Source organism: Bactrocera dorsalis, chromosome 5 (genome assembly GCF_023373825.1).
Source record: "Bactrocera dorsalis isolate Fly_Bdor chromosome 5, ASM2337382v1, whole genome shotgun sequence".
In the NCBI taxonomy this organism is placed as follows: domain Eukaryota; kingdom Metazoa; phylum Arthropoda; class Insecta; order Diptera; family Tephritidae; genus Bactrocera; species Bactrocera dorsalis.
Window position 1 is genome coordinate 73,634,066 of NC_064307.1, and position 23,789 is coordinate 73,657,854.

The window sequence follows — 23,789 nt, forward strand, 5'->3', positions numbered from 1 at the left end:
CGTGGCGTGAAGCAAAATATTTTGTAAGAATATTGAACCTACTGATTTTGACAATTTACTTCAATAACACTACCCAAAAAAGCTGAAGGAATAATGTTCGACTGATTTGCTAAGTTGTCTGTGTTGTATTTGAAGTGTCTTGATTACAAATTTGAATTCAAAAATTTTCTTGCCAAAAACCTAAACTTTTGTGAAAATATTTACACTTCTACGAGGCTTGAGAAATTGAAATTATCATCCGAAATCTTATCCTTCGATTCTTACATATTTAAGAAAGGTGTTAAGAAGGTCTTGTGGAAATTTCAAGACCATCCAGATGTTTCGGAGAGATTTTCCTCGGCGATCAAGCTGGTCCCTCAGCATTACAGAAGGATGACACTTAGACTGTTATGTATAGTACTTGGCGATACCAAACGAAAACTCCTGAAGTTGTTGAATATCATCTATGGGCAAAGACGCCCTGAACCCAACACAAATCTGCATTTCTATTTCCACGATTTCGCCTGGATGACTGAAAGTATGAGACTTGAGGCATTTTTGCTTTGATTTGCCAAAAGCGAAACAAGGAAGTGTTCAGATGATTTTAACTAATCTTCTTCAAAGCAGCTGGCATCCGGTAGAATAATCAACCTTGCTGCATGAATTCCGTTCGGACAGTGTCCAGTTCTTCTACAACTATTTAAAGGTGGGACCACAGAGATGCGTAGACGTCTTTTGATTTACCCTGGGTCCGAGGAACTTTGTGACTGGCCAGCTGCGGGTGGTTAACCAGCGTTTGCTGATTTGGTCTGAGGCCCAATACTCCAGTTGATCCTATTCGTTTCCATTTCCCGGTAATTGAGACTGAAGTACCTGCCTTAGTAAGCTCATCAGCTTTACAGTACTCGTATCCTGCGATATCGCTGTGGCCAGGCACCCAAACCAACCTAATCATTAAGTAAATTGCTGCTAGAGACAAAGGGTCTAGACATCTTTTCACTAGTCCTTAGCGCCCAGTCAGCGAACTCAAGGCTAATATCGCTGTAAAAGCAGTAGATCTACTGCTACCTTTATGGCAGCCACCTCCGCTTCAAAGGCGCTGCAGTGGTCTGGAAGCTTAAAACTGGAGCTGATGGAAAGTTTCCAACCTTGTACTCGAAAGCCACCAAATATCAAGCCCTCATTGTCTAAGGTAGAGCAATAAATATTTTCTTCTCAAAGCGAAGACCAGCAGGTAGTGGGAATAGCATGGAATGAGTTCCAGAGCCTCGCATTACCTCTGACAAGGAACTTTCATCATTTTCGATACCATTGATTACACACATCCTCTATCATCATCTGTTCCATGGAAATATTTCAAATTTTCATTGGATTGCCTACTTATTCCAATAATTTCGATAACTAAAGAAGGCCTTAAATTGAATAAAATAGCTTAGAGAATGATAGTTAAGTACAGAATAACATCTTTAGACAAACGAGATGACTTAACTAACGTGGCTTTCCAAACGAGCTTCCAGTCATCTGAGGTTAAATTAATGCCTTAGGGTATGTATTCACACTGTGGATTTTAAAAACTTCACACACCTCAATAAAAGTGTAAACCTGAATTTGAATCTTTTCTGTAAAGGTAACAAAAGCTGGTACTCCGAAGAGTGCTCTGAAGCTTGCAGTGAAGTGTGGTATACAACTGTAGATGCAGTGATTGTTACCAATTTCATTATCTATACTAAGTACCACAATAAGTTATCTACGAATCAAAGATAAATTGAACATACTAGTCTGAGTAGTGAAGAGACTGATAGCTTTTTGTTATCAAAGGCACTTCCTGATACTTTTTTTTTAGATATAGTATACTTAGTTCCGAACTATGAACCCAAACCCAATTCGAATTAGCGACGCATATTAAATTAAATACACGGTTTTTTTCATAACCACAAACAAGTTTTCAGTGACACTTCGCTATGCACATATAAGTATACGTATATGTTGGTCGCGGTCAAGCATAGCATACTCGAAACTGAAGTACGACGCTCAAACAGCCACTCTTCACAGCACTAAATGACCCCAACTGCATGGAAGACATACTGCGTGCCTAGTTACACAAAGCCTAAACAATCTTGAAATCCACTTAACAAATCCCTCAGATTGCTTATGCTAACTTTATCCTTTAGCCAAATAGAATTTCACAGAAATAGAATTGGAATACATTTATTTGGACTAAAGGAGTAAATAAGTTACATAGTACGACGACGAGCTATAGGAAAATCGTATGCAAATATTCATGATGCCCCATCAAAGTGTTTGCATGCGTGCCAGCGTGTGCATGTAAGTGCGATTGTGAGTGGGTGTGAATATGTGAGGGAGTATGTAAGAGTGTATGTGAATATGTGAGCGTTTGTGCGGATGTGCGGATGTGGCCAAGCCATAGCGCTAGCATACTTGATTGAATTTCTTAAAGGCACGAAAAACACAAACACAATCAACGGAGCAAAACAGCATACAAACACCGAAGGGATACATGTGTATGTGTATGCTATGTGCTTGTTTGGTTGTTTATGGTGCCTTCTTTGTATGCATGCACACACCTACACGCATATACATGTTTCTATGACAAGACAAGCCAAGTGAATGCTGGCAAATAGATGATTGTATGTAAATAAATTTATTATACTGTGTGCGTGTGTACGTGCTGCAACACACATACATGCATAATATACATACAAACACATGTATATGTATATGCATATGTGTGGCATGGATAGCTGTCTAGAGATGAGCATTGATATGTTATAGCTTAGCAGTAGCACTCAGCCGTATTTGCGCTACACCCTCTAGCCTTGGCACAGCTCGGGCGCTTACAAACCGTTATAAACACACACAGTCACATTCAAACAAGTGCATAAGTGTATATGTGGCATATGTGCGTAATGCCAATCGCTGTCAATGTGCCTGGTGTGCCTTTTATGGCTGCAAGTAACTGTAGTATGCGTGTGTTGCATGCAGCTGTTGGCAAAGAGGTTAATATGTGTTGGCTGGATGTGAATAGAAATACATATGTATATATAGATATATATATAGTAAAGCAAAAAAAAAATATTAACTTCAGCTGCATCGAAGCTGTAATACTCCAATACCCTGCACAGGTGCGTTTCTTATAGCATAAAAGGGTATGAAAAGTAATTTATCTCGTTTAAGATCGTTCAGTTTGTATGGCAGCTATATGCTATACTAATCCGATCTAAACAATTTTCACGAATATTATAGCTTTGCTAAAGGTGCCTATCTATGTCAAATTTGAAGAAGATAGCTTGTGAAATAAAAAAAATTTCATACGAGCACTTAGGTTGGGCCGGTCTGTTTATATGGCAGCTATATGCTATGGTAGTCCGATCTAAAGAATTTTTATTAATATTTTAGATTGGTCTTAGGCAAGAATCTGTGTAAAATATTGTAACGGTATCTACTCAGATAAAAAAGTTTTCCATACATGATAATAAGTTGGATCTATCAGTTTGTATGGCAGCTATATACTAAGTAGTCCGATCTAAATAACTTTTACGAATATTGTAGCTTTGCTTTAGGCAGTCTTCTGTGTCGAATTTCAGGAAGATACCTTGTCAAACAAAAAAGTTTTCTTTACAAGCTCTTGTTTCCGATAGCTCAGTTTCTATGACAGCTATATGCTATAGTGATTCGATATCGCTAATTCCGACAGATGAGCAGCTTCTTGAAGAGAAAATGACGTGTGCAAAATTTTGAAACAAAAGCTGTGATATGAGCTCGCATATAGAGTGCTCCAATGCTTTCTTCGTGGCAAACTTAGTAAACACCATGTTCAGGGTATATATGAAATAGAACGCAACTATACGTTTGTACAAGTACATATAAACATATATAAATATGTTTTTATGTGTGCGTCTTTGAATGTATGACACGCTTTTCTGCATTTTTATCAATTCAGTCAGCTTATCTGCTCACCAACTCGTAAGTAAAAGTATCGCATCAAATTTGCGCATGTATATGTGTCACAGCAATTTACATATCTATACATCTATGTATATATACATATGCATGTAAGTAAGTTTATTATTTTTTCCACACACTATTTGCACACAAGCGCGGCACGCCGTGCCAGACGCCTGTGATAGCGTCAGTTGTTGGCGCATTGGACCAAGACGTTAGCGTTGATTTCGTATGCATATACATATTTACATACATATGTATGTATGTGAGTATGTGAGCCTTCAAACAATTTTCTGATTTGTTATTTTTTGCTTAGATTCTCCCTTTGCCTTCAAAGCAGAAAAAAAAATCAAATCGGAAACGAGTAAGGAATGTATGCGAAGGAATTGCAATGAGCAGCTAAGGCGCATATGTATCAATGAATAACTATGCGTTATGCACCCCACTTTACATCGTCCTTACCCTCCTGCTACTTATATACATATATAACTATATGTGCTAGTATAGCATAGTCTCCCTTCAGCGCTTCTCGCCTCGTTCGCATAAAAATGTTAATGAACCAATTTTTCAGCACTTTCGCATATCTTTCGCACGAACGCAGCCGCGCTGCTGCTGCCAGTCAGCTGACTAACTGCAGCCCTACTGACTCGTTATTTGTTGGCATGTTGTAGGGCCGTCGTGGCAGCAGCAGTTACAGCTCTTTAGTGTGCAGTGAAATTGCGAAATAAAAATGCTTCTTTTTTCTCATCTTTTCATCACGCACACACATGCGTAAAATTGCTCTGAGAGTTACAAGTATATAAATAGTAGAAGCTCATACATTGTTGTCGGGGCCCGCAAGGACTATCAGCATGCGTGCAAATACTCGCCGGCGGGACATAGCCTTTTGCGAGAGCTTACATAGTTAAAATGCATACTTATCTTAATATACAGGGTGTTGCATAAAAGTTTGGAGGATGAACTATAAGTAATAAAATATGGAAAATAAGACCATATCTTGATATGCGAGCCTTGGAAAAATTTCCAAAAGTCATCACTCAGCTATCAAAATCCCTATTTTTGACGCCTGGTCAGTCTTTTCTTCCCCAAAAATACAAAACTTTACTTCAGAAGAAGGAAGGATGAGTAAACTAAGACCATGAAGAGTGAATTGATGAAGAAGCAAAAGGCCGTTATTGAAAGAATATTAAGAAACTTTTTATTTTCTAAAAAATGATTGGCATTATTGCTAATGTCACACCCTGTATGAAGTCAGACAGCAAAATATCCACTTTAATACGCACCAATTCCGTCAAACGTCAATAATAATTTTTTGCCATCCTTCCGCCAACCCCTTAGCACACTTACGCAAACACATATCGCACATACACACACGCATGTTTTTATTATTCTATTTTGGTGTTGGTTTTATGTGTGTTACAATTTTTATTGTTGGCTGCTGGCTTAGCAATTTGCCTGCTTATTTGTTGTTGCCATTGTTTCAGTGGTTGTTTTTGTTGTTGTTAGCGGTTATGTTAACTTCATCGCCACGAATCTATGCTTTGTTTGTGTTTGATGTTTAAACGAGTAGTACTAGGGATTATTATTATTATGGCTATGACTGTATTTGGGTCAATTCATCGGGGAGGCTACATAAATGAATAAACTCACACACACACATGCATACTACACACACGCGCGCACACACATTTACATAAATATGGCGTATATTTTTTGCGCCTTTAACCTAACAATGTCTAATAAATATGTATGAGGCGTAAGTTGTGCTAAAAGCATTCCCCAAACGGCCGTGATTCCGGATAAGCGCGAAATTTTCGCCAATTTTTTTTTTTGTTCAGACGTTTCGATCATTGTAATTTCGTTTCTCTTTTTTCAATCTTGCAAAAGTCAATTTAGTGGCAATTCACTAAGGGAAAGCGCCGCTATAAAAGCTGTGATATTTAATTTTTGTCGCTGACGGCGCACAAAAACAAACATGGATACCGTTATGTCAACATGTAGTCTGTTGTGAAACTATTTAACTTTGAACTGTCGAATCGCGTTGGGGGATTTGAAGTTCGATATTGCTAAATTCGGCGTGCGAGATGTGAAGGAACGAGCAATTGGATGTGAAAATATAATTAATTTTAATATCGTTAAAGTATGTTGAATTTATTTTGAGTGCGTTCGTAGCTTTTGGGTAACGGTAATTGAGCTTTAGGCGCTTTTTGATAAGAATTCAATTGAATTTATTTTAGGAAATATAATTTTGACTGTTTTTGCGTGCTTTACGAATCTTCATGTTTATATTGTCGTGTTATTATTTTTTGTTTTTTGACTTTCAATATTTTGTTGCAAGCTTTTTGGAAGCTTTTAGAAAAGCTTTGGTAAAAACATACATGTTACAATATGCTTCAAAGAGAATTAAACCTACCGCATTCTATGTGAATTTTTACTTACAATCTCTCCTAAAAAGCTGTTTGGAATGCACTTGTTGACAGCTTTTTTGCAAGGCTTTGTAAATACATACAGTATGCTTACAAAGATAATTAAATAATGATCAAAAATATTTTTTAACCAACGTCATTCTATATTTGTTCATTTTTTTAAACTCGCAAACTCTAGTGGAAAGCTTTTTTGGCGGTTTTCAAAAAAAGCTCTTTTTTTATTTGAAGTTATATTCCAAAACGACCCTACGGATTCAATTGCACTAAAAGCTTCCATTGTTGCTATGAAAGCTCTGCAAGTGTTTCATCCACATAAGATCTCCCTTAGTAAGATCTCTCAACAGAGAAATTTACTTAAAAAATCTTCGATAAAGCAGTCAAAAAATAGCGATTATGAAAAACTGCTTTCAGAGACTTTTGGTAATACATAAGTACCGTTAGTTCTTAAGATATTTAAGTTGATGGGAAAAGAGCTTTCTCCATATATATTTTTTTGTTTTTAACTTGTAAACTCTCGTGGAAAGCTTTTTGATGCTTTTCAAAAAAAAAAAGCTCTCTTGCTATATAAAGTCATATTCAAACCCATTGGTTTTAAGTACACTAAATACTTCCATTAGAACCTTTAGAGCTCGGTAAAAGTTTTCTCCATGTTATCTCCCCTTCTTCTCTTGTCTCAACAAAGAAACTTACTTCACATATCTTCGATAAATCGTTCAAAGTAAAATCGTTACGGAAGGACGCCATCGTTGGAGAGGACAAACAATCTATGTAGGTATACCCTAGATGGTAATAAATTACTTATGCTCATGCTAAAATTTTTCACTCACATACAACCCTGTTGTTGCTCAATTACAGCACACTTTTAGGCATGACGACTAAGTTTTTCTGCTGACAGATCTCAGATTTAATCAGCCTAAAAATTATATCTCATCAAGTTTATGAGCGCTTTGCGCCTTTTAAATAATGATAACAGTAAATCAAACTTTTTTTATTTGAAGCAGTTATAACTAAAGCAGAGCGCCATCTATTGTATTAACCGGTTAATGGAAATTACCGAAAACTCTTTTCCAAAGCATTAACCAAATATTTTCCGGTTAGTTTTTTGAAATAAAAGCAGTGCATGGAAGCTGTAAGAGAAGTAAATTAAAAGAGATAAATCCTAGACCTTTCAACTTTTCTCCTATCGTTTTTATTAACCTACACCAGGGTGATATTTTATGGTAAACTAATCATTTTCAGTTAATATCAAAAATATTAAATTCAAGAAGTTTCTAATTTTAGAGCACTAAACCCAGTAAAAGTAGCTTAAATAATAGCAAATAATTATTAATGAGCCTCAATTTAAATTAATTACATATTAAACTCATTTAACCTCACGCACCGCAGGTTCACACAGCCACACACACATGCATAGATGTTTATATATAATATATATGAATTTATATACATACACATACTTAACAAGAGTGCATATTTCATTTCACACACACCGCAAAGCATTTGACCACCAATTTCGAGTTTAATCAGATTTCTGGCATTATTTTATGGATTTTAGTTTCGTGTTATTTCCTCAATTTAATATTGATTGCTGTGGTTAACCGAAAACTATAATTTCTTGGAAATTGCCCGCTGGCGGGAACAACAAAAATCAACCCACCAACAAACGACAACGCGTACAACAATAACAGCAACGCCAGTAATAAGCAAACATGACGGTAAAAAAGGGAGGCAAACATCAGTAAGCGCCGTCAACAACAGAGGCCACGCAATAGTTTTGAGAATTTATTATTGTTACCCGATTTGCACGAAACGAAATTGTCGGAGGCTTTCGCCAGAACGAAAATATAAAAACATTATGACAACGGGAAAAAACTAAATGGAAACGTGGAGCGCTCTGTGCACTACACACTTATAGGTTGGTTTGTTGTTGTGTACGTTTTCGTATATTTATTTTGTAACAGCCAATTTTGAATTTTCCATTTCATCGCGCCGCATATGTATAAACTAAACATTTACCGTTGTTTTGGAATATTAGTGAAATTCTGGTAGCCCAAGGCTGCGGAAAATATTTCGATTGAGTTTATTTATTTATTTAGCTGTTTTTGAGTCAAAATTTTTCGATATTTAGGATGCCAAATATTTATTTATTAATTTAACAACTATCTCTCTCTATGAATCATCGTGTTTTACAATTTTTAAAACAATTTTCTAATTAATATGGCAATACAGGTCATGGTAGTTTTGTTGCCACAGAGCTGAAATTTTCTGCTTCGAAGGCATTTTAGAAAAATTTTGGTGTTAAATTTCATTGACTTATTTAGTTAATTGTAAAAACGATTGCTTACTCATGTATGCTATTGATTTTTGAATAGTAAAAGCACACCTCGTGAGAAATTTTGAGAAATTGGTTTTTTGGTCTGATTTTTTTTGATCTAACCAACCCAGCCTATATGATTTATACCAATTTTTGTTTTCTAGATTCTGTAATTTTCAAGTTTGACACAACAAAGGCAAATATTCTTTTATTTTCTCAGTTTAAATGATTTATACCAGTTTTTCATTTATACCATTTTTTTGTTTATGTGTTCAATTACACTAATTTGGCAAATCGAAGCACACATTTTTTAATATACATTTCCTTTTCAGTTTGAATTCTTTATACCAGTCTAATTTGTACCAGTTTTTTGATTAACTCCCTAAATAAGCATATTTCATAACATTTTTTTTATTTAAATGAAATGAAGTTATCAACCTTAATTTTAAGCCTTCGACTCGTTTTATACTTAGTACAATATATAAAATATATAAAAATTATGGCACTGAAAACAGACCTAATAAAAAATTTTAACAAAATATCCATTTCATCCATAAACTCGCTACTTTGCAACACTAATATTTATAGCCGCCAGTTTCAGCCGAGCTTCTCTGCATAAGCTTGATGGTCATAATTAAATTCAGCGATGCAAATGTATTTTCATTTTTGTTTTTGTTTTTGTATTACTTTTTGCTTTCGCCACTACATTCATTTATTTTTGTTAATTGCATTTACTTGTTATTTATTTTGTGCGTGTATATGAGAATATTTCTTGTATTTTCGTCTGTTATATGCAGCCAGCGCCCACCCACTGCCAACGCCAGACGTCGTCACCAAACAAAAAGCAACAATAACAACATAAACAAAAATATAAACAAGAATATTTTATTAATTCCCCAAAGTAAAGTCGGAGCTACCAAGAAAATGTAGCGAAAAATAGGCGCCGACTACCGACCGGCAGGCAGGTGAGGCGCGGCGGTGGAGCGGTGTGGTTGGTACGGTAGCAGCGCATATTTGCGGCGCAGTGGTAAACGTCCGCTTGCCGGCAATTTTCTTTAATTTTGCTTATAAAATTCTTATGAAATTCGTGTTTTGTTGTTAATGACGTGATTTCAGCGTAAAGCAAACACACAGGCGGCGCTAGGCGGGGCGAGGCAAGCACAACACAACGTTAAGCAATATTAAGACTCATACTCTGCCGCACAATGTGGCAATTAAAGTCATAGTGGTAAGAAAATGAAGGGGCACACCGGAAGTCAGGCATTGCTTGTAGACCGGATGTGCTTGAGCGTGTAGGCGTGATTGTGTATACACCGTTATATATATGTATATATGCAAATATGTTTATAAATAAATGGACCGACAAGCAGTATACTTTCACTAACCCTCTTCAAGCATGCCACTTCTTAGGTCTTAGTTGTTGCAATGTATTTTTGCAAAGTGTTATTAAGGAAATATTTTGAGGCGTTGAAGTGTTGACAGCAGCAGTGCGTTTGAATGAAGGGCCACAAGTGCTAAAAAGCATGAAGCAGCGCAAGTAAGAGCAAGAAAAAATTCAGGCAACCGAAAGTGCGCACATAGCAAACGGCAAACGAACTAAAGTAGTGGCAAGTGTCGAATGTGGCAGAAAAACGCAACACTTTCAACGATAATTAAAGCCTTGGCCAGCGTGACAGTGATGTGTGCTGTGGATGGCGGGCAGTGAATTCGGCAAGTCATGAAAGTCATCAAAGTTTGGGTTATTAAATTGCTTTGCAGGCAGCAAGTTCGCCTCAGCCTTAATAGACCGAAAAAATTGTTTTTAATTACATGCAATGCTTTGTAATTGAAATTTAAGCAAACCGCAAATATCTGTACATATGTGTGTGCATTGTATAACAATTTTGTGGCATTTTGTAAGCCAGAACTGTTGGGCGCCTCAAAATAGACTATGCTTTGATGGGTATTTTTTAGATTTGAAATTCTAATGAGCCGAAAATAAGCGAACAAAAGGATGCGTTATTTTAGAAAAATAACACAAAGTCATCTCGCTTTATTAAAAACAAAAATGTTCATATTTCTTTTAGTGTGTGTGAGCAGCAAAGGTCAATATGTTGGGTAGTCATAAAAAGTTTTTTCGTATTTTGTCAATAGATGTCATTGCAGTCATATATCTCCAGTGCTGCCAATCACATTGTAGTGTTGGAAGGGTGAGCTTTTAAGCTTCATTTAACCAAAAAAAATTAAATTTGAGGATGTTGAAAGAGAGTTACAGCTGTTGAAAAATTAGTGAAAATAATTAAGAAATTCGCTATATTTTGAAATTTTTGTATAAAAAAGGGAAGAATGCCATGCAAGTCACTAATGAAATTTATGAAGTTCACGGAGACGATGCTGTATCGGTGCGTGTAGCACAACAATGGCTCGATCGCTTCCGTTCTGGAAATTTCGTTGTAAAAGATGCACCTCGCTCTGGACGACCTATCATTCTAAAAATCAATGAAGTTATGGAAAATATTGACCAGGAACGTCACACGACATCGCTAAGGAACTTAACATCAATCGGTTTTGAACCATTTAAAAACGGCTGCTTACAAAAAGATGCTCGATGTTTGGGTATTTGAATTGTGTGTGAAAAATTTAATGGACCGAATTATAATAACATTTGCGGTTCTTTGCTGAAACGGAATGAAATCGAAACATTTCTGAAGCGAATGGTAACAAGAGACGAAAAGTGTCTCAAATGCGACAATAATGTGAAGATCATGGTCCAAGGGTGATGAAGCTCAATAATTTGTCGCAAAGCCAGAATTGACGTCTCAAAGGATTATGCTGAGCTTTTGATGGAATTGGAAAGGAATCATCCACAATGAGCTGCTCCAGCCTGGAACGAATGATTGATTCTACATTTTACTGACAACAACTGATGAGACTGAAGCAAGCAATCGCAGAAAACGGCCAGAAATGATCAAAAAAAAAGGCTTCGTCTTCCATCAGAAGAACGCTAGACCAGACACATCTTAGATGACTCGTCAAAAACTGGGAGAGCTTGGCTGGGAAAGTTTTGATGCATCCACCATATAGCCCTGACTTTGCAGCATCGGACTATCATTTGTTGCGGTCAATGCAGAACTCCCTTGATGGAGTAAAGTTGGCTTAAAGAGAAGTATGAAGAAAATTATGTGTCGCAGTTTTTCGCAGAGAAACCCGTTGAAGGTTGATTAGAAATACGAAAAGACTTTTTCGACTGCCAATATTTATTCTGGAAACTATTCAATTCTTATCACTGCAAATTAAAACGAGTTGTTGGCGGCATCTGTGCAAATTGTGCTCAAGAAACTTCGTCACAAATTTTTTAATTTGCTTCACCAAAAAAATAATTACTAAAAACAAAATAACTATGGCATACTTAATTTTATTTCGCGAGAATTTTAATTATACTTAATAAGATTTTATTTTGTTGTTCAGAAATTAAACGAACACTAATTAGTTTATTAATTTTTCGCCAAACAAATCACAAAGTTGACTACTTAAAATCGGCGTTCACTCATAAATGAAATTAAATTTAATTTTTTCCTAGCAAAAATACGTATGCTATTTTAAAATGTATGTGCCGCACGCAATCATTTAATTTACAATGATTTTCTTTCCCAATTAACATTCCAGCTGCAGTAAAAATGAGAAAAATTCTTTTTATTTGCATGCCGGTGAATACACAAAAATTTATTGCCACCTGCAATTAAAATGATTTTCATTATGCACGAGCAATTATAAAATACAGACGCACATACTTACATATATACATACACACATACATATGCACATAAATATGTATGTACATACAGAGCTGCTCAAATGAAATTCCCGCACTCATTTCGGCAGTCACGTAGCTGCCATTCTCTGCACCTCACCCACCGCCGCGATGCCGATTTAATGCATCTATTGCCTTTCAGTCATAAATAAAATGGCATTAACTCTCAAATAATCCTGTTGGTCGCATAAAAAAGACAAATTATGCCTTAATTCAGCAGCTAGTCGAAATTTCGAAATTGCGTAGCATACTTTTAGGTCATTAGAAAGGCAAATAGCAAGGAAATGAAGTTAATTTTATTTAGCACACCTGTGCGTTGAGTGCGTAGGATTATTTGGCTTTGCTTTCGACTATATTTTACTTTTTATGTAATATTTCACTGACCTCTACGCAGCTGCAGCCATACAAAGTTGGTCTCAATTTAATTTAGAATACTTGGGAAGGGCATTGTTTGTGCGCTTAGATGTGAAGGGAAGCATGGAGTGTTACATGGTAAGAAAAATTCACTTTATTTAGATACTTAGAGCAAATTTTAGGAGTAGAAGTAGGTACAAGAAGTTTTCGCACATTTTTTGAGAGACAGTTTGAGACAGTTTACAACTTAGCCTAACTGGAGCTGAAAAACTTACAGAAGAAGCTAATTTAGGTCGAAATCAGCGTCTATATAGTGTATAATAAGAAACGTAATACATTTTTAAACTGAAAACAGTTCACACGTTACTTTTCAAAACAGCTGAAGATCCCTAAGGGTATTAGACTTATTCGAAAAGGAAGGAATAAAGCTAGTCATAGACCCAGCAGGGCCATCATATTAAAATTATGAAGTTGTTTACGACTAAGAACAAGTCTCTTGCCCCTTCTAGTCCTAACTCTAAAGATCTATAAAGAGCACGGTTATACGGCTTTGAGATCCTTCTGGCACTCCTGCAAAACCAGGGCTGCCGGATTTTTTGATCCACACTTAAGTGCTTTTGACTGGTCAAACGAGAGCCTTCATGGTCTTTGCCGCATGAATCAACTCCGTGACCCCATGTAATCTTTTTGTTGGAATGCTCTTCCAGTATGATTGAGTATACTTAAGCTACATCCCCACCTAAATCCAAAACAATTCATATTGATATCAATGTCGTGCCCAGCTAGTTGATGTCCTCGTCAGAGTTGTCTACGCCGGTAAAGAAGAAGAAGTCTTTTAAGATAACAATCTTCTACATTCCTACTACATTCTACATTCCATTTATAGTTCTTAAATTTTAACTCTCGCTTCAACTTAGCATATTCCACACCACTGGCGACAGAATTGCATGAAGGTAGCCTAAGTTTTGCTTTTCTCCACTTCTTCATGAAAAACTTGCATACATAAATTTCGAACATTCTTGAAACTTTCTTCCGGTTTCCTGTAAGTTACATATTTCAGTAATTCAACAACCTTTTCCGGCAGTGTATCCACACACAATGCGTACAATTTGTTACGTTTATTGAAATAAAGTGCAAAAAATGTTAATTTTCGGCTATCTAGGCTAGGCTAGTACAAAGCACAGCCTGCCAGCCGTTTCCTGCCTGCACCTCACCGGGTTTAAATGAATTTGTAGAAGATAAATAAAAAAGTATGTATGTAAATAGGTAATATTAAGATATTTTTTCGACGTCTCACTCCACAGATTTATGCGTAACGGGCACACAATGGCGCATAAAGTGGAGGAAACAAAGTGATAGCTGCAAAGCTGTTGAATAGTGCGCACGCATTCATTTGGCAGCACGCACATTCGTCACTTCCGTTATGCCGCGACGGCCATTTGTCCTCGGCCTCACCGCCGACTTTGCTTCAGCCACAATTTCCGCCCTACAAAAATATGCTAAATACACATTTCAGTTTCAATTTGAGTTCGCATTTCGTTTATTTATTTCTTCCACTTTATTCACAAATTTCACAAGCTTAGCCCCACGCCGCCGACAAGCTGTTGGCTGAGTGCGCGCAACAGTTTCACCTGTCGCCTACGCCATATCGAAGTTTGCCTTGACTCTATCGTACACTTTCTTTTACGCTTACGCTCATCCCAAACGCGGCGTCGATACTAACGGTACTGCTATAATCTCATAATAACAAATTCCTTCCGTTCAATTTCAAAAACTCGGCAGCCCGTAAGTGAAAAATGCTCATTTCGCATTGCCCCGTCGGCAAGCTGTGTCGCCCCACGAGCGTACAAGCGCACAGACCTCACCTACGGCCTCGCACTGTGCCGCACGCGTCAGCAGCTTGAGGCGTCAACGAGCTGCGTTTGGCTGTAAACAACTGACGCCATAGTGGATTATAAACTTCACATGGCTGACGGGGTGGGGAGTGTAGTGCAAAAGGCGCTGAAAGCAGATAGGCCAGCGAAGCCATTGCAACAGTCGGCTAATGTTGGCACTGTTACAGTAATAATAATAACAACAAAGAGAGTAAAAAAATGTGAATTTAAAAAAAAGAAGAAGGCAAAAGGCGCTCATTTAAAAGGTGAAGCCGCAGCACAGACTTATATGTACATACGCACATGCGAGCATGGTATGCTTTGCTGGTTCACATGCTGGGCGGGGGCGTATAAGTAACATCGCTGCGTGTGCGTATGCCAACACAACGTTCAGTGTAGCTGTTGAAGCATGTGTGTGGGTAAGTAGTAGGAAATACAGTAGATATCCACGCATCCGTAGTTGCTTTACGCATGCATGTATGCATGAGCTGTGCGGTATGGGTGTGCAATTGATGCGCACAGTGAAGCAAAATGATAATTTGTTAACTTAAATGGTTGAAGAAGGCGCTTAAAAAATATTGAATTGAAAAAATAATATAAGAATAAACCGATTGCAGCGAAGCTAGAATACCCTTCACAAATAAAAAAATATATTATATAATATAATATCATAATATTGATTTTATTATGTCGTTTTGTATGGCAGCTATATGTTATAGCGGTCGGACCTCAATTATTTGCTAGGATATTATTGCATTGACTTGAATAACAATCAGTGCTAAATTTCACTGTAACACTTTATCAAATAAAAAAATTTTCCATACAAAGACTTGATTCCGATCGCACAGCTTGTATGGCAGCTGCAAGCTATAGTGGTCCGATATCAACGGTACCGACAAATAAGCAACTTCTTTAGGGAAAAAAAGTCGTGGGTAAAATTTCAGATCGATATCTCAAAAACTGAGGGACTACTTCACATATATATAGAATAGTGTGAAGTGGAATTTGAGTCGAAAAATATAAATAAGTAAAAAATAATAAAATAATAATTAGAATAACATTTTTTAAGCTAAGCTTTGTAATTTAGCAATTTTGTGGCACATATACACTAAAATTTCTTTCAAACTTTTAAAAAACAATACAATTTGCCTGCATTTTGTCCCACTGTCCCCCCTCTCCAACTAATTGAAGTGAGTGTATGCTTGAGTCCGCTTTTTCAATTTATGTTCACAGCTTTAACGTTAAGCGAAACACATCCGTACCCATCGTGTTTACCCAGAGTGCCAGCAATTCAAGCACTTGTAAGGCATAGACTGGCCCAACGCAAGGCGGCTTCCCCAACCAGCACACCTTCACGCAACCTTTTGCACCGCTCTCATGGAAGTAAATTAAATTTTTATTTTTATTACGAAAATATTTTATTTAACCTTACGACAAGCAGGCAATGAACACCATTTATAAGTGCATACACATACATATATATGTATATATGTACATGTGCGCATATGGTATGGGTCGCATCAGTGTAGGCTGTGTGTATATTTCACTTAGGTGTGTGCCGCGCCTCGCCACTCTGCTTACTTTGCCACGCAGTGTGCCATACCTGTGCGTCGCATTGATCTTCGTTCGCGTGAGTACTTGCTACCGGGAGACCAGTGCTATCACTCCAACGCTGCTTGGCTAGTGGATGCGCGGAAGCGTAAGTGGCCATCATGACCGCCATAACCACCGCGACCAACAACAGCTATCCAAGCGTCACACAACAACTGCGACAGCAAGCGCAACAGTCAGTAGGAATGTGTGGCATGGCGCACATCTTTTGACTTGCGTCTCGAATCCACTTTTCCGCGCATATAACATTGTCGTCGTGTAGTTGCTGTAACATTGAAGCGCGACGAGTGCGTTGTTCGGTATAAATTGCATTTTCCGTTTCCTTTCCAGTAGTGTCCAACGCTAATTCCGTCGAGTACTCGTCTATTTGCGTGCGCACTCAAATATGCTCATCAGTGATGGCGTATGTTCATTCCGAAATGAGTTTTTTTTACATGCTCGCAATATTATAGTGAGTGTTCCTATTAGGGATATTCATTTCTTAAAGCCATTTTTCAGAGTTGTGCTTAAAGTCGTGCAATAGTTGAAAAATAAAAAAATACTTACAAAAAGTTGGAGGATTCCTTAAATATTTACTAGAACCAACTAAACTGCGATTTCCTATAATCCCATCTATATTTCATTTTCCTACCGTCTACCTAAGGATCTGGCTAGTGTCCATCCCCCGTATTTCTCTCTAGCCGGCCCTCACTGGCCCTCCTTATTTCTATTCCGCATTCCAATACTTTTAGATCCGCTCTTCCACTGCTCTCACGGACTCTCTCTTCTGCACTCCCTAAGAGTTCCAAGTCTTCTAGGCCATTCTTCCATATTCTTATCTGTTTCCCATGCAGCTACTGTCTATCTAAGCATCTCTTCGACTTTCAGGGGCGAACCTCTATCCTCGATATTTCTCTCTAGAGCTCCCGCCAGCTCTTACCCATTCTTCCTGCTTCTACTCGGCATTCCCACGATCTTCCTTCCACTCTTCCAATGCTCTCTCCCATATTCCTTGTATTTGTTTTTTTTTTTCACCTACCGTCTCCATAAGGATATCCTTGGTTCCGAGTGGCTACCATCCACCCTCGGTATTTCTCTCTAAAGCTCTCGCCGGCTCTCACCCGTTATCCCTGTCTCTACTTCATATATCTCATGCTCTCACTCGTTCATCCAAAGTTTCACCGGTGCGCTACGATTCACATCCACTTTTCCAATGCTCTCACCAATCTTTTCTTCAACTTTCCCTGACAGTCTCGAATTTCCTAGACTTTCACTGACTAATAAGATTCTTCTCCGCGCTTCTTGGCTTTAGCTCTTAAGCGTTCTCATTATTCTCTCCGGCTCTGCTTGGCTCTCACCTTGTTTCTCAAGCTCTCACCGATAGTCACTTTCGAATGTTAATAATATTCCCTTCTCAGAATTTTTGACAGTTATCTGAGCACAATTGTTTGAAAATACTTTAAAAATAACTAAAATGACAGTATTATCTAACCAAAAGACAAAAATAATTTAACGTAAACACCCTGTATATATAAATACTACATATGCGCCCGAATGTATGCTTCTCCGCCACATCGCGTAAATTTAAATTTCGCCAACGATTCCACTATTTATTATACATACGTTTGCCCGACAGTGTAATTTTGCGAGCAGCGCAAATGAGCTTGTACGTAATTTCTTGAAATGCTTATGGTGCGCTCTCTAATCTCATAAACCGTTTGAAAATAATAATAAGCCAATTGAAATTATGAATTACCCGCCACAACGTTTAGCATGAAAGCAAAAGGAAAGCAACAAAGAATACAAGTGAAACCGACAAAATAGCATAACGATACAATTTCCCGCCATATTTTCGCTCTACACCCTACGTGTATTTTATATTGTGCGCCCCCTCCCTCCCGAATTGTTGGCGTTGCGCTTTCTTATTGTTTAGCTTATGCTAACTTTTTAATAGCCCATAGGGAGTTATAAATTCAAATTTAAATTAAATTCCCAAACAGAAAAATAAAAGTAACAAAAAACAAAAATAACATATTTATGAGGCAATATTTGTATGTATGTGTGGCTGTGCGCTTCGTAATAACTATTTAGATAACACTTGCACGTCGTAAATCTCATTTTACGAGTAGAGATAGTGTAATTAGATCAAGCGCACGCTTCAGATTTGGCTAAAGCGACCTTTTGCTGTGTGTGATATAATTTCTAAAATATCATATATCAATTTATATTTCATTGTATGAGCATTAAATGAAAGCTTATAATTTGTTGTGAAAGTGAAATGAGAATCGCTGTAAATTGTGTCATTCCTCGTATGTGTGTGTGTATCATAATTTGTGGCTTAAAATAACTGTAATTAGTGTGAGTTTATTACATTTTGATAGCAGGGCTTGCGGCTCTCTCAAATACATATATGTCTATTTGAAGGCGTTAAGTATTAAGATTTACTTTTCCTCTGTTGGTAATTAAGCAGTGCGTTGGGCAAGAGTTGCCAAATGCTTGATTTATATACACTTTATACAAAATGTTTCACCATTGAGTATTAATCATTGTTAAGTGATTGGAAATTGAAAGAAATATATTCACCATAAACCCTGGCAGTTGGTTCCCTATTTTTGTTAGAATTTTGCTTTGTAAATAGTAAAGGTCTGAAACACCTGTTTTCTGTTAAGGGTTAATAATATACTCTAGATGTGAATGGGTAGGGTTTAGCAAAGGGGGAAAATATGTAATCTATACCGACGGGTCCAAAATGGACAGCGAGTTAGGGACAGGAGTATACTCCTACGATCTTCATATCATATTCCCAGCGGAAATATTAGGCATATAGAAGGCTTGTGTTGTTATATTGCACAACTACGGAAGATACAGAGGCGCCCATTCAGATATCCAGTAGTGCCTACTAACCTTGCCGTCCCCAAAAGATACACTCCAGCGTAGTAAACGAGCGAGGAAGGCTTTAAGCTCACTGACAGGAGCACTCGACTTAGTTATAATTGGGGTTCCCAGTCATAGAAACATTTTCGGCAACCAAAAAGGTGATGAGCTGGATAATTCAGGAGCCTGTCTAGACAAATCCCAGTCAGTGGCAATACCGTGTTGGCTAAGAACGATGAAAAGGGGACTCAATACGCAATTTGAACTATAATGATGCGAGGATAGCGAAACAAATAATCATCAAATTATGAATCAGCTCAAATTATGACAAGGCTAAAAATAAGGACTTATTACATAGACCGGGTAAAGTATATACAGACAACCAGTAATTACAAGCAAATCGTATTGAACTTTACTATGGCTTAAGCTAAGCTCTTAGTGAGCCATTCACTTTTTTTTGGGTGACCTTCAAATACAAATAACTTTTTGCATTTTTAAATACGGAAATTTATATACAACTATATATACACATAGCTTGAAGTTTTTTTGTTTCAAAGCCAAGCCTTAAAGCAATCCTCGTAATGCAGCTTAAGACTGTCAATTACTAAATTAATTACTTTTCAATGGCGAGTGGTATCTGCATTTTTGTTTAATTTCGTTTTCTACCCAGTCAAATTACTTAATTTACGAAAGCCCTACGAAACAATTACCAAAATTCAACATCAAAGGCAAGCAGGCGTATTAAGCACCGGGGAGAGAGAGAGAGAAAATGGAATTACAGACGAAACTTGAAGCCGAAGCCAGGCAGACAAGCAAGCTAATGAGTGCATAAGCATATTTTTTATTTAATTTAGTTGTTCTTTTTTGTTTATTTATTTATTTTTTTTTTGTTTTGCTTAATCTTATATTTTTTTGTATTGAGTTATAGACCACCAGCGAAAGAAAACTGCAGCAGACATTAATTTGGTAGTCACAAAGTCTCTGATAAAAATAGCCAAACGTAGACTACACCAAATGAGTTAAGATACTTAGAAAATAACACTGCATGATATGTGAAGTAAGCAGTGACGTGAAGACGGGATATGCTTGCTTGGATAGATAAAAGAAATAGCGACTAATCCGCTTGCCAGCATTGGAAGCGGCTGAGGTGCGCGGTTGACTAGGCGGAGGCATACAAATTACAGCAAAGCTAAAGTAGAGAATGCCTGCAGACAGCACGAAGGCGACAATTGTAGGCAGTCAGACGCTATTAAAAGCACGAATCACAACAAATACGAAAAAAAATCTGCCAGCAAATTGTGGATTTCCCGGGGTAAAAGAAAATCATTTAAGGGCAACCACCGCAATGTGCCATTGTCTTCCGGCTAAGTGTGTGTGTATGCGACTTGAAGTGGTTTTTCGCTGCTAAATATGTGTATGTTCGTTTGTTTGTTTGCGTGTGTATGTGTTGTTGTCAAAGCGCGCAGTTAAGCCGCATTGGGCGCATGCATAAATTCTATTTAACCTACTTACTACTTACCTTGTGACAAGCGAGCAATTTCCGCTCACCAAATCGAAGGCGCGTCTGTCTATAAATGTAGATGTGCAGCGGAAAGTGTATGCGTGTGTGTGCTTATATACTTGCGTTATCCTGCGCTGCGAAAACACAAGCACCTTTGCTGTAAGCGCCTATGCGACTGCCACTCGTCTGTGATGTGTTAATCCTCGTGAAATGACAGGCGTGGATTTTGCTGCTACGAATGGGATTAAGCGCAGAATGTCGTTTGTTTTTATGCGTTTAATTTAATTTTATGTTTTGTTTGATTTCGATTTTCCACCCACTTTCTATGTAATTTCGTATTTTTCTTCACTTTTATTTTTATTTTTTTATTTGATTTTATTTCTTTTTTGCAATTTTATTGCGTTTCATTTATTATTTGCAATCGCTTGCCACGCGCACTCATAGATTCGTGTATTTATATACCGTTATATATTGTATTTTTTCGTTTATTATTTTTCACTTTGCATTCACACTTTATCCTCGCACTTTATTTTAGATTAAAAGTGATTGTTTTAACATTTAAAATTCATTTGATGTACGTTCAACGATTTTCCAGCCACACGCAGTGCAGTGTATGGTGGCGCACGGCGCTGGCGCATAGCCGTCTACAGCAGCTTACAATGATTTAAGCCCCGTTAATACGCTGCAAAAATAACAACAGGAAAAGAGTGTGTGAGAGTGTGAGAGCGAGAACGCAAAAAATAATGGTTTAAATATTTTGTATATAAAAGTAAAATAAAGTGTTAATATCGCCATCATACTTCAACATATTCATAGGTACATACATATATGTTAGGGTGAACTAAAACGCATTAATAGCGAATTTACAGTTTGAAATAAAATTTGTACAGTTAAACAAAAAAAAATTAACTTTGGTTGCAATACCCTTCACAAACACAAAAAGTTTCTTATAAGCACTTCATTGCTATCGTTCAGGTTGTATGGCAGCTATATGCTATAGTAGTCCGATCTGAACAATTTCTTCAGAGATTGCATAGTAGCCTTAGATAATGTTCTGTGACAATTTTCATGATGATATCTCGTTAAATGAAGAAGTTTTTCATACAAGTACTTTACTCCAAACACTCAATTTGTATGGCAGCATGCTATAGTGATCCGATATCGGCCATTCCGACAAATGTGCAGCGTTTTGGATAGAAAAGAACGTATGCAAAATTTCAGATCGATATCTCAAAAACTGAGAAACTAGTTCGCTAAAACGACTCAGCACGTCATGCTCATCATTTATATAAATACCTTATAGAGTCTCTAACGTTTCTTTTTGGGTATCACAAACATCGTGGTTAACTTAATATGCCCTGGTCAGGTATAAAAATCTATTTTCAGGAAAATTACCATTTTTTTCTAATTAAAAAAACTATAAATAAACCAGCCTCATAAGCCAAATTTCATAAATTTGCTTATACGCCTATTAATTATTACTTCTATTCCACGTTCAGCCACCCAAGCGGATTTTGCAAAATTGTCGTTCATTAACCCTATTCAAATTATTTACTCCTAAAAAATAAATTTTTTTTCAACAACCCTCACATTTGCTACCACCAATCCAATGCTACGAATGCTACAATGCACAAGTAACCGAGTCCATATAAATACAAGTGCAAGCCGTCGGCTACATTTATAACGACTAGTCGTACTTGTATTAAATTACCGTTCGCTTTTTGTTGCCCTTCCATCATTTTATTACATTTAATGCTTTAATTTACACAATGTCACTGCCTTTAGCAGCTTTCTGCTTATCCCTGTTTTGTTGTGAATTAAATTTTTTTGTTATTGTTGTTGCTAGTTTAACATTTTACACGCACACATATGTACATATTTCTCATCACAATTGATGTGCAATTGAAACTTCTAAAAACGAGTTGAAATAATACCGCAACAACGTGTGCAACTGTTGAAAGGCAGGTAAATGGCATATGCAAAAACAATAACAAGTGATATTATGTGAAGAGAGTACACGGAAAATAATTTTAATTAACTCGAAAGATATACAATTTAATATTATGTAACGACTGGAACTTGGTTGGTGGGTTTTATACATCCACCTTATAGTCCATACCAGGCACCAAGTGCAAACCACCTGTTCCTGTCTATGGTGACTGGCTTGAATAAGCCCATTGTATAGTCAAAGTTGGAACATTGAGAGCCGTGGAATATGACCTGTCTCATACGGCTGAAGGCTGGACATTCGGATATATAATGACTCAGCGTCTCATCAACCTCCGCGCATGCTCTGTATTCCGACGATTTTCCCATTTTCTAAAGATGAAATCTTAAGCGTAGGTGCCGGTAAGGACCACCACAATATCACTAAGCTCCCTTTTACCTAGAATTAATAGCTTTTTGGTCTATTCGCCATCAACACTACCCCAAAAGTAACTTTATGGTATACCCTGTGCTGCTTGTGTTTCATGTTTCATCCATTGCTTCAAACCACCCTTGAAGGAGCTGAATGGGCTGAGACAGTTTAGGAGAATTGTGTCTCCAACTGCCCCCTAACGGGCCAGTTCACCTGCCTTTTCATTACCTTCTATTCCTAAATGACTGAGCATAAGCTCGTCGCACTTGGCGTCCAGGAGTTTCATACGACACCTTTTCGATAATTCCATAGATCTTATGTATACAAGAAGTGGTCTTCTTTTGAGATACGACTTTGTGACTATCGAGCGCTATTCATGACGAAATAATTTCTTATTGATCGGAATGTAGTCATTATCTGATGGGATACCGTGATTTTTAAAGTGACAGATGGGGATGAAGATATCATTCGGGAATTGTGTTATGCCGACAATCATTGGTTAGATATGAGTTAGATAATGTTGCCTTACTGCTAAGGGAACTATTTTACTTTTGTTATGAATAATATTAAAGAAATGTTCTATAACGTGCAGGGAGACTCATAAGTTCCAGACAAAGAGAGAGAGAGAGAGGGAGTTCCATACAAAGTCTTCATATTTTATAGAACAACCTTCTTTGCCACACAAATTTTCTGTCAGTGTACGAAACAAACTCAACCAGCGCATTGTGGTAAATATTTCATTTTCTATGCTATATATGTATGTAA

At 37.2% G+C, this 23,789-nt stretch overlaps 1 protein-coding gene across 2 annotated transcripts in view; it reads right to left on the reverse strand.

Moving 5' to 3' along the window:
- The window catches only part of LOC105227343 (uncharacterized), a 162,573-nt gene that overhangs the window by 111,815 nt on the left and 26,969 nt on the right, over positions 1-23,789 (reverse strand). For both annotated transcript variants that reach the window (XM_011206620.4, XM_029550703.2), the window contains exon 2: positions 20,684-21,347. The gene's annotated coding sequence lies outside the window, so the exon portion shown is untranslated. The remainder of the gene's footprint in view (positions 1-20,683; positions 21,348-23,789) is intronic.